The sequence below is a fragment of the Typopeltis vanoorti genome, chromosome 17, assembly GCF_054136105.1.
Source record: "Typopeltis vanoorti isolate ZY-2024b chromosome 17, IOZ_Tvanoo_1.0, whole genome shotgun sequence".
Taxonomy (NCBI): Eukaryota; Metazoa; Arthropoda; class Arachnida; order Uropygi; family Thelyphonidae; genus Typopeltis; species Typopeltis vanoorti.
The window spans coordinates 103478618-103491523 of NC_143565.1; positions in this window are offsets into that span (position 1 = coordinate 103478618).

A 12906-nucleotide genomic window follows, 5' to 3' on the forward strand; every position below is an offset into this window, starting at 1 on the left:
TGCTTTTCTGCATTACTGATTTTTTTTGCAAATTTTAGTTATGTGAGATTTCAGCTTTCGTCACTTCAGTAATATTGCTAGCAGTATTAGATACATTGCTCATATTTACATTGTGGTCGTTTAACGTGGCGTTATTTTAAGTTTAAAACTCGAACGTAAGTATATTGCAATAACAATTTTTAAATTATATTTATACTCTAACAGAGACAAGCAAAGATTATGATGTCACATGACAGACAGATTTTTAGTACAGTAGTTTGTTGAAGTTACAGGAACTTAGCTTCCACCCCTACAATGATGAGTATATTTGCGTCGCGCCCGACGAAGGTTGAGCTATAGGTTGTACACCGTAGATCGTATAATCCTCAGTTTTTTTTTCCACAAAAATTTTATAGTACTATTACAAAATATAGTATTTTATTGTATAAAATTTTATAGTACTATTACTCTGAATGAGTTATAGTCAAAATATTTTATTGCAGCATCAATGAACATTTATATAAAATAAGACCCAATGTATATAAGATTTTGAAACACTTAAAGGCAGATACTAAAGAAAAACACAAAATTAAACACCGAATTGAAATTAGAAGAATTTCTACACAGAATTGTGGACAGATAAAGATTTTTTTAAAAAAAAAAGACAACTGGCAAACATCTAATGAAAATGAAAAGGAAATAACTAAAGAAGAATTAGAAATCAGCCTGAAAGAAACAAGAAACGGAAAATCACCTGGAGAAGATATGCTAGGTTCAGAACTATATAAATATGCAGGAACAAGATTCAAAGAAAGACTCTTATTATTTTAAATAAAATCTATTCAACTGGTAACTCCCCCCCCCCCAATAGAATGGAAAAAAGCAATTGTGATTCCTATCTTTAAAAACGATAGTAGAGATGACCCTAAAAACTATAGAAGTATAAGTATACTAAATTCCCGTTATAGCAAACTAATAAAATACTCCGAAAACTTTATTTTAGAAGTACAGAATGGATTTAGAAAAGGACGACCATGTATAGACCGGGCCTTTTGCCTAAATTAATAATAGAGAAAGAGGAGAATACAATTTAGAAAAAACACATTACATTTATTGACTTTGAAAAAGCATTTGACAAAGTTAAAAGAAGCATTTTATTTAACATATTAAAAGAAAGACAAACACCAAATAATATCCTAAAAGCTATCATAAGTATATATGAAAATAATCAAATATAAATAAGATTAAATCATGAGCTATCATATACGAGAGAGATAAACCAAGGGGTTCGACAGGGATGTCCCCTCTCAGCAACTCTTTTTAATATTTACCTAAATGAAATAATAATAAAATAAAAATTTCCATCAAGGTATTAAACTTTCTCCTACTGTGAACTTAAAACACTCTCCTTTATGCCAACGACTAAATAATAATTAAAATTCTGAAGATAACTTACCGAAAGCAATTTTAGATCTAAATGAGATTATGGTGTGATAATATCAACAGAAAAACCAAAAACTATGGCCTTTAAAGGACAAGATCCAGTAAGAACAAAAATAGTAATAGATAACAAGATCTTAGAGCAGGTGAATTCATTTAACTACTTAGGATGTATGATCACATATGAAAAAAAAAAAAATAGATATAAACCTAAAATTGCAAAATATTTAAAAATAACAGGTGTAGTTAACTCTATATTTAAACCAAACCTAGTTCAAAAACAAACCAGACTAAAAGTATACAATACATTAGCCCTACCAGTCTTATTGCATGGAAGTGAAATCTGGACAATAAAACAAAAAGACAAACAAAGATCAATAACAGCAGAAATGAAGTTTATGAGAAAAACTGCAAAGTGTACTCTATTTCGGGGGTCGGCAACCTTTTCGACTCGCGGGCCACATTCAACTTTTATTTTTAATAATCGGGCCACAAGCATTTAATTAATAATACTTAATTAAATGCTTATATCGATCTTAAAAAAACACAGAAATATTTAAAGGACGAGATATGAGACAAGCATGAAAATGAAACTCAATGAAAAATTATGATCAAGTAAAAACAAAGTTATATAGTTTATGTATCACAATATGCGTGTCTCCCTGCTTAATGTGCCTTTTGTGATTGTTTTCCCTTAGCCAAATTATCTAGATCCACTTTATAACCTCAGGTACAAATTCAAATCGAAGGATTGAAATGTTCATCAGTCAGTCGAGAAGAAAATACGGACGGGAGAAGAAAGTTTTACGGGCCACATGCCATGTAAGTATGGTAAACCTTTTACTGTCCGCCAAAATTGTTTGGGCCGCCGATTGCCGATCCCTGCTCTATTTGATCACAAAAAAAACGACGAAATTATGAAATAATTAAACCAAGAAACAGTAATAGAAAAAATTAAAAAGATAAACATAAATGGATGGAACACGTTCAAAGAATGAAAATAGAAAGATTACCAACACAGGCCATTAGGAAAAAGAAAACCAGGATGTCCTCTTAAAAGATTGAACGATGACTTCTAAGGCCGGAACAGGCCACGCTAGGCCTAAATCCTTGATAGGCATGATTATAATGATGATCAAGGAACGACTTAAAAGTTGAATGAAGGCATTGCGACATTTGAGAATTTCGATGAAATTATAAATTACCTGCTTTTAAGTATATTTTTTATTTAGAATCGAGAAATGAAGAAAAAAACTGTGCATAAATTTTAAACTAAGAAGTAATGCAGATAACTGAAGTGGAGAAAAACTAGCGAAAATAATAACTGCTCATTGATTCATTTCTAACGGAATTAGAATGTGAGAATATAATTCAGAAGTATTGACATTGTTGCAATAATAATAGACATGAAAATATGCTATTGTGGGGGGGGGGGGGTTACGGCTAATCAAAAGTAACAGAGAGAGCACCGTGAAAAAAAAAAAAAAAAAAAGTTGAAGCTACACATTACGAATCAAATTATGCAGCGTACGTAGGGAGCTACTCGTATGTACGCAACCCATACAGTGGCGTAGCTAGGGCTTTTGCCGCCCCTCTCAATACACACCAAAAATACTACAAAAAGTCAAAACGACGTATAGGGAAATCAATTAAACACTGTTTATTTTGGAAATAAAACTTTCATTCCAACATTCTAAAATGTGATTTTCTTGCTTTTCTGTTAGCAAAATAGTCGATGACATTGGCGAAGCCTAATTCATAGTAGTGTAAGTAATCCTTAATCAATTTTAATTTAGAAAAACTCCTCTCACAACTAGCAACATTTACAGCAATTGTGAGGAAAATTCGCAGTACTATTACAATATATTTCGAACTGAGTTCTCGAGACTATTTTGGAATTATTAACTGCAAAATTCAAAAAGGTTCCAAGTGCCGCCCGGGGTAGACCTCCCCCCCCCCCCCAATTACGCCACTGCATAGGGAACAATGAAGTTTTACAGTCAGCTATCCATACTTTGAGGTAACTCAAAACCAAAAATAGTAAATTTACTAGAAGTTATGAATGTTTTTATTATCTATTAAAAAGAACGCTACCCCCACGCCCTAAATCTAAGCTGGAGAACAATAATGGAATGGTTGCCAGTTATCATTATAACTTCTTAAGCTTCGCGAACCCTTAAGGTTCTTAGCTGTCCTTGGACTTTGCAACCGCGACCGTAACTCGAGGATAAGGTGGTTTAGCCCTATGCCTCCTGGTGTGTTCTATCTGTAGATGCGTGTGTTCACATGACCGATTTGCCTGTTTTGGGGGCCGAAAAACCCGAGTTTCCGGGTGGGGAAAAAAAATAACCCTCTACATCTGTATGAGACCGGCTAACTCACCTTTCGTAGAAAGAAGGTTCCTCATGTCACTGACGGCAATCGAACGCAGGTTTTTCGGACCAAAGGACTTCGTCTATATCGCCTGAGCTACAGAGGCTAATTATACTTGCCACTTATAATAACTGGCAAGCAGTGGCGCAGCCAGAGGAAGTGGGTCCGGACACCTTCCCCCCCCCCCCAAAAAAAAAAACACTAGAAAATTTTCCAAAAAAACTTTTCCTAATTAATAAAATTATTTTTTTTTATTAATGTTGTGTAGAGTCTTCTATTTCTATACTACTTATGAATTAGCGATCATTGGAGATGCTCAGTCATAGGTCGTATGCGATGCGCAGAGTGTATTCTCAAATCGTCTACTCAGCTCCCCTCCCCCTCCCCCCCCCAAAGATTAAATCCTGAGTGCGCTACTGCTGGCAAGTATAATTTCTTTCGGGTTACTCAACATACAAAATGAGAGTTGTATAGTAATACTGTATTTGGAGTCACAGATTCCCTACTTCTGCACTGGATAAAGCATTAATAATAATAATAATAATATAAATTATTATAATCACCAGAGGCATCTCTCATTTCGATTGGGTGTGCTGTCGTGTGGGTTATGCAACCCGAGCTCAATTAATTGTAGCCAAATCAGCGTAGAGTGGGGGAACAATCTGTTTGTTTTAAGATTTATTAGAAAACAAAATGAAGGAGAATGCGCTATTTGAATTACGCAAAGGTGAAAATATGGGAACCATCATTTATAAGCCATGTGAGAATGGGATATGAAAGGAATGAATAAGTGGGAGTAGAAATACTTTCATTAATAGCAAACGAATTATTAATAATTAACATTTGTGATATGTATATCCTATAAGTTGCAAGATAGAGAGAATAGCACGTGATCCTATAAAGTCTAGACATAAAAAGTGAATCTATGATTAGGCTCACCATATTTCCTTGAGACAAAAACGGGATGGGGGGTTATGAAATATTCTGTACTCATGAAAAAGTGAGACGATAAAAAAGTTTTACTTTGACAATATGTATGGTGATAAAACGTTGGTAATTATTGCTTCTGATTTGGTACGTGCTGAAGGAAATTTTGGTTCATAAATTTTATTGATCAATGTTGACAAGCTGTCATTTGCGCGCGAAAACTTGGGCTGTGACCCACAGTATGATAAGCAACAAGAGCTTCACTTGCTGCAATTTTATCACTTTCGCTATCATCATCACGCCTCACCATAAACGAGCTAACTGAGCTAGAGTGTTTTCAGCATCGTTATGTTTCTGGCTACGCAGATGTTAGTTGATATCGCTTCTGTCTCCATAAACAACGGAAAAATGGAATGTTGGCATACCGCTTTTGTTCCATCACTACACAGCTTGTCCAGTTTAATAGATTTGAATTCTTTCTGGAGATCGTCATTACAACTGCAGTTTCGCCTCTTTGACATCGCAAGGATAGACTTAAAGCTTTAAAAAAAAATACGTAATTTGAACCACCGGCATTGAATAACAAAGCCACCGGTTAGCATACAGACAAAACAAAAACTAACGCTATGGCAGAACAGACGCCGCGTCTGAGTCGCGCAAATGTTGACAACATGTATTTATTATTTTCTCTGAATAAATCACTGCAGATATCGATATTTAGTATCGAACAATGCCACTCCATGGTTATACAAATTACTAGTATCCATGATATCGATATACGATTATAGGTTATAATAACATTTTATGATTGACCAATATTGAAGTATATTTATAGGTTTTATTAAAAATGGGACAAAATTGACATTTTCATTAAGGACGAAGAGAGATTTGTTTGCAAAGTAACTACCCAATAACAAACAGCCTTCATCTAGTAGTTCAGCTAAAAACTAGAGGTTGATCAGGAGATTCATTTAGGCGTGGCAGGAATACACATGGTTTGATGGAGCAGCAAATCATCTTGTAAAATTTGCTGTGCCTGTTATTGTGTATTTCTCCGGTTTATATATTCTAAGAATTTGTTTTGTTTACTAAGTCTCGGTATACATTTCATGCAATAATAGGATACATAATATCCAATCATTATCGGAATTATCTACTTTCGGGAATGTTACATTCATTACTTCTTTTTTTTTTTTTTGTGCCAGCGGCTCTTTTGTCTTATCAATCTCACATATGCTAGTATTTTGTTGTAGATCAACAGTTTCTTATAATATACAGAAGTATTCATCTTTATTCAGGAACAGATAAATTTTTACTATGTCTGTTGTTTCCGAAGGCTAGAATAAAAATGTCCCTATACCGTTAAAACAACTTTCCAACCTCGACAGATGCTATACAGCACTGAATACAGTAAACAGATATTTAACATCTGTGTACTATATTTAGGAACAATTAGTGTAATTAGAGACAACTCCACTTAATGGAAAAACACTCCGCTCCCGCAGTCTATGCTGGATGCATGTGAACAGGACAGATTTATTGTCGCACTAAACATCACACCTACCACGTATTTGTCCTAAGGTCCACTTTCAAATTTTCAGTTCCAGAAAATATGTGTAACAGCTGTTTGTAATACAGCCATTGAATACAGAAAGCACACAATTTATGAAAATCAAAATGAATATATACGTATATATATTTCAAGTTATATATACTGTATATACTAGGGGGTGCTCTCCCCCCCCCTCCGGTGCCAAATTTCCCCGAGTTCCGGGCTGGTAGACCGGAGACAAAAAACGTGACATTAAAACATTTCAAATTTCGGCTTACCTTTTTATATAGAGAGAGTATATATATATATATATATATATATATATATATATATATATATATATATATATATATATATAATATAACGTGCGAACGTAACAACGTTCAGTAGTCTCGTCCGATACTTATCCGGGGTCAACTCCTGTTGGATATTAGATCCAACATTATGAGAGCTTAAGAGAACACAATCCTCGGCATCCCCGAGTTGCCTTAACTACTTAAGTCAGGTAGGTAGTGCAACTCGAGGATGCCGATGATTGTATTCTCGTAAGCTCTCAGGTCAACTTAGGAATCTTTCACAGTTAACTTGCTATATATGTGTATATAGACATGTATAGGGTTCGGTATTATCCGCGGGATGTCTTGGAACGTATTCCCCGCGGATAAGGGGGGGGGAAACACTGTAATTTTAAATACGGAAAGCATAAAGGTCAAATGAACAATAGCTATGTTCACGCTCACCTTTTTCTGGGAAACAAAGGGTTACGCTTCTTGATGAGGTTAGATTATCATTGGCAAATACTAGAGTGAGACACGGACAATTTGAATTTCGATACGATTTTTGAACACAGCCATATATATATAATATGAAGTATGTATATATATATACTTTATACTATAAAATGATACGCTGAAATTGGAAACGGATGTAGGCTGTAACGTTTTTGTCAAGTTATTTGAAACTCAGGGACTACCCTGAGAGTCGAGTCTTCAAAATTCGAGTCATCGGAATTCAAGGAGAACCGGCCTACCAGTCCGGAACACGGGGGGTTGGGCACCGTAGGCGGAGCCCTCTAGTATATATATAATACAGCCATATAATTCACATAGAAATAGGAAAAAGTAATCACCTGGGAAATTATCATTTTTCCTGAATCGAAGATAGGCTTGAAATAATTCGTTTTGCTTATTTTATGATTTATACACAAGTTCCAGTCTTCTGTTTTTCTTTAGGAATTGTGTTAGCACATCATCATAAAATGAAGGTTTTTTCCCTTCAGTTCCATCATCGATATCTTTTGAATTACGATTAAGCTTAGGCCGCACAGCCTTTCCTGTGTTTGTGTTCCTCTATAATACGTATGTATTCTCTAAACCAGTGGTCGATAACGACCCCCCGGGGTCGATAGAAAAATATAAGACATCATTGTACGGGTAATATTTAATTCGGTTAACTTGAATTATCTCCATTCTAAATGAGATGGAGCAAGGTCATGAAAATAGTTACGGAGCCAATCAAGTAAGCCAAAATGACGTATTTACCAACAAGCGTCTTTTTTGCTTATCCTATTATAATTACGTAATAGTAAAGTAGAGGGGGTCGATAAAAAGTCAAGAAACTCTTGAAGGGTTCGACGGTCAAAGAAGTTTGGCGACCCCTGCTTTAAACGCTCGACTGTAGGAGTAGAGCTCGACATGACAAGCTCTACTAACTTATAAATTTCCTTGAATGCAAACTGAAGTTTTTTCTTGCATGAATTTTTAATAGGTGATGCACTGGTTTCCTACCAGATTTTTCAGAAGAAACGAGTACTTTCACTTCACTTTTCAAGCGAATTTAGTCAAAAACTGGGCCGTAGAAATCCTTTACGTTTCTAAAATACCATCAGGAAACGTCTCCTTAGGTCTCGACTCATCAACTGTATGCTTCTCATTTGATACAGAAATCCAAATATCATCAAATCCATGTTCCCTGTCATTCCTAAGCTGCTTCATAGTGTCACGCACTTGCATACTGACCATATCTTTCACTACAAAGGAGTTGAAAAAATTCAAGTTTCGAAAGTGAAGAGTACTTACGTCCGATTCCAGGCGCAAGAAGCCGACTATTCAGATGGTATAATCGAACGCACGTGCTCTTCTCCGTCTCTTCTAGTCTTTTTCGTCTCTTAGGTCTCGACTCATCGACTGTATGCTTCGCATTTCATACAGAAATCCAAATATCATCAAATCCATGTTCCTTGTCATTCCTAAGCTGCTTCATAGTGTCACGCACTTTTTTTACAACAGTGAAATATATCATAGGATGAAGTTTGCAGCATATTATTCAAGACATCAGTATAGCCAAATAAAACAGAAACAATTTCTATTGAAAATCTTGCAAGAAATGCAAAAAAAAAAAAAAAAACGCGATGTTTGATTACAGCATCCACACCCCCCAGAAATCTGTACTATGTGTTCAAAAAATTCGATAAGTTGATTTCTGTGATGTTTTATTTGTTAAACGGGAAGTAAAGTTCCCGTTTATTTATTTTATTTTTTTCGATGATTTAGAAAGATATGCCGCCAATGCACCGATAGTTTGGAAAAACAATCTACATTCCTTGATATTCGAGAGGCCTTTCTTCAGAACTAAATTCAAAACGTGGGCATAGCAACGCGTAAATATTGCTAAAGGATATACCTCGATAGCTTTCCTCTGTAACCCATTAATATGGCAACTCATTACACAGTCACCATCTTGAGTTTGGCCGACTGACTTGTCCTTAATATTAAATTCCTCAACTCTATTTACAACATGTTTAAAAAGACCACTAGACGTTCTATTATCACTTTTTGTCCGTAATGGGCAAATACACGATTAACTTTTCGTGTATTTGCCCATTACGGACAAAACAGAAACACTTGATAGCTGCAATTTTGACATAGTATTACAGGTTTCATCCAGAATAATGGCCACGAATGTACCGGTAGCAATTTCTTTTTTTTATAGCACCTTTAACCACGTCAGCTATAGCGCTAATGATGTCATTTTGTACTGAGGAAGAGGTTGCTTGAAATACAGTTGAATCCATTAAATGACTGTCTAAAAGAGGATCCTACTCATAGAACACATTTAAAAATTCTATATAATTTCCTCGATTAATTGAATCTTCAGACTCATCATGATCTCTCAGAGGAAGCTCTTGCTTAGCCAAATAGCATACGGCATCAATTAATCTTTTAAAAATATCTCTATTTTTCTTTACCTGTACATTATGACGGGCAACTTTGAAAAACGAAGAAACACAAATTTTCTTCGTTGTCAATGAGTGTCAGTTCTTTGTTTTTCAAACATCTTGAGATACTTCACATTCAATTAACCATTCTACTACTATATTGTGAAAGAGGGAAGTGTCTCATATACTCAGTTTGTGCATGCTCTGTAAATTTGGAAGGGGAGGACAAGGCTTACCTCCTTCGAGTACAGACATACAATCCACAAAAGTTCTGGTAGAAAACGGGACATTTAGTAGATCGTCAACACTGTTTCCCATTGTAAATATGGGCAAAAAAGTAATACATTTATCGAAAATTATATATTAAAAACTTGTCTAAATTATATATAAAAACTTGCCTACCACGTCAGTTCACACTTCACGGACGCAAAACAAACGAAACTCAAAAGGAAAAAATAAAATAAAAATAAAAAGCAACACATGACAAATGACAACGTTCGATTGGATTGGCTGACACAATAACCAATCACAGCTTCTAGGTACTGTTATCTCCGAGCTCACCCTGCTTCGCCTTCTGAGCGGTTTAGAATTGCTAGAATACTAAGAATTTGTCCCGCTGCGCCATCTGTACATCTTTTTAAAGGGCTCAAATGTGTATATGTATTTTGAACGCACACTCGGGCTATTAAGCCGAATGTGATGCAATGTTTACGTGTCGAAAAGTGTCCTCTCCATGAAGCATTAGTATACGAGTTATGTTTAATTTTAGGAATCACGCGAAACCAGAAATATCACTTCATAACACCCGAGTTTAACAAATTTGTTTCGCTTGCATTTTGCTATCTTATTATTTTGGAAGACATTACATAACCACAATCTCTCGTATGCATCATACCAGCTTCCGCATACTACGTGTTATTTTTGTCTGTTACTGCGTGTGTTATCTGGCCAGTTTGCTAATTGTGCTGGAGGATAAACCCAAGTTGGGAAAAAAAAAAAAAACTTCTATCACCATATGAGACCAGCTAACTCATGGTCAATTGAAAAAAAAAAAAAAAAAAAAAACCTCAAAGATTCCTCCTGTCTGCTATTCTGCGAGTTCATTGCACTTTCCGGACTTTAATCTACCCTAAATTTTCTTTCCTCTATTTTTAATTATTCTGTTTTTCTTTGTTAGTCTTAAGAGTTACTTTTCTCTTCATTTTACATAAGTTGTTAATTTCCTCGTTATAACCATTACTGACTATATCAGTAATAAGTCAAATCCGCTTCCTATTTATTTTTAAATTCTCAATTACTGGATAAAAATAAATTTAAAAAAAAGGATTATAAAGGAAAATAAACATAATTAAAGCCTAGATATTATTTGTATGAATATACGTGTAGAAAGTACAATACACTTAATATTGAACACAATTTATTTGTCTATGATTATACAGTTGTTTCCCAGTGCCGCCATGTAAACATCTTACATGATTTTACACTCATGGACATGGGCTTCTGCAGAAAGTTTTCCGCGGGGGGGGGACTACACTTTTTGTAGTTTTGAATAACACAACCATGGTGAGTATTCCTCTAACCAAGCAAATCTAAACTGTCTCTTTCGAGAAGAATATTTTTTGAAATCATAGTCGTTGGTTGAAACATAAGTATTAGGAAGGTTTCAAATTTTAAAGTTGGTGTTATAGCAGAAATTCCAACGTAAGAACTAATATCATATTCTAATAAATTATTTGACTCGACAGTCATTTTGAATCGATGTTCCAGGAATTGGATTAACTTGTGTATCCGAAGGCATAATTTCCTGCTCAAATTCAATTTCCTGTTCTTACATAAATAAGAATTTTTTTTTTTTTTTTTAGAACAAAGCTATAGATACATTCTTTTCATTTTACATCGATTTTAATGATCTTTAATTCTTGGGACAAAAAAGTATTCGGAATTAATACAGTTTTAGCACAATTTCATATATAAAAATATTGACTGGAATATTTTATTAAAAAACAGCTAATTAATTAATCCTAAAATCCTAAATTAAATTATTTCATTTCAAAGCAAACAACGTCATAAAACTAACAACTAAAATAATAAAAAATTACATACATTTACCTTTTAAAAATGTATTTTTCTTTTTAAATTTGTTTGGCTATAAATTTACAATTCACACTTCACTCAGTGACTCAACTAGACACAGAGGGCAAACGAACTGGTCGCTGTTCACAACAATAAAGTTTTTTTTTTTTACAAATCAGAAAAAGATGAACCAAAAATAGGAACACGTGTTTTATTGCTGCAATATATGAAACACGTGTTCTATGGTTACCCTGCCGAGGACCGAAGCAAGTAATAAAATGCTAAGACAAACAAAGCCTCCCATGGTCGAAAGTGTAAGGTTACATAACTCAATCACTTGAACCATTATAATTTGTGGAATTTTTTACTTGATCCCAAGGTCTGAGTAAGTTCCCCGTTTTTCCCCGACTCCCATGGTCATGGAAGTGTTTGGGTAAACTGAAGGAGAAGGAATGGAGGCTAGATCACTGGAGAGAGAGAGAGAGAGAGAGAGATAGTGAGGGGTGGTCCCCGAGGACAAGATTAGGTTATAAAATGACCCTTAACCGGATGCAGGTGGTCGTAAAAGTTGTTACTCCTTTCATTTTTGTCTAATCCAAGAATTAGATATTCCAAGAACTACCCTAGCAATTAAGAATGTTTTGTTCGGAATATCGATGAAGTACACATAAAGGTGAACCATTGTAAGGGAATACAGTAAATTAATACAGATCATTAAAGTATGCGTAAATTAAATTATGTCTTTTTTGCTCATTACAGCCGTGATCTTGTTATTTCCGTGCTGGTTACAACAAAGTTCGACTGTATTTATTTTCTTTCGTCCAACAGCTTCATCATTTTATTTTATTTTTTATTTAATGGAAATATCTTCTTAATTCTTTGCTATGAAGAATATCTAATAAGTTATCCACACGCGTTAAAAAATTCAATAACTTGTTGTCAATTTGCCATGATATTACTATGTAGACGCCACTATGTCTCATCAACTGAATTGATGCTCATAAATAGACATGGTGAAGACGCCCTCTTTCGGAAACTAACGGTGATCGTATGATCTGCTCATATTAACAGAGTTCTTCCACATAAAAGAAACCACTTTTTCCCCATATATCCAAAATTTCTAAACTAACAGTAATGGTAATAAAGCGCAGAGCAAACTCGAGGTTAATGATTCCCCTAAGGATGATATCCATTAGAATTTTGTGGTACGTCTGGCAAATTCCGAAGTCCAGCTTTTTCCTAGGGTGGTTACCAACAGTCACTACTTCCTTAATGTTTCTTTATTCCAAGAAATCTTACTTTATAACAGTATCGTTATTACTTTCGTATCTCCAGGGGATCGATG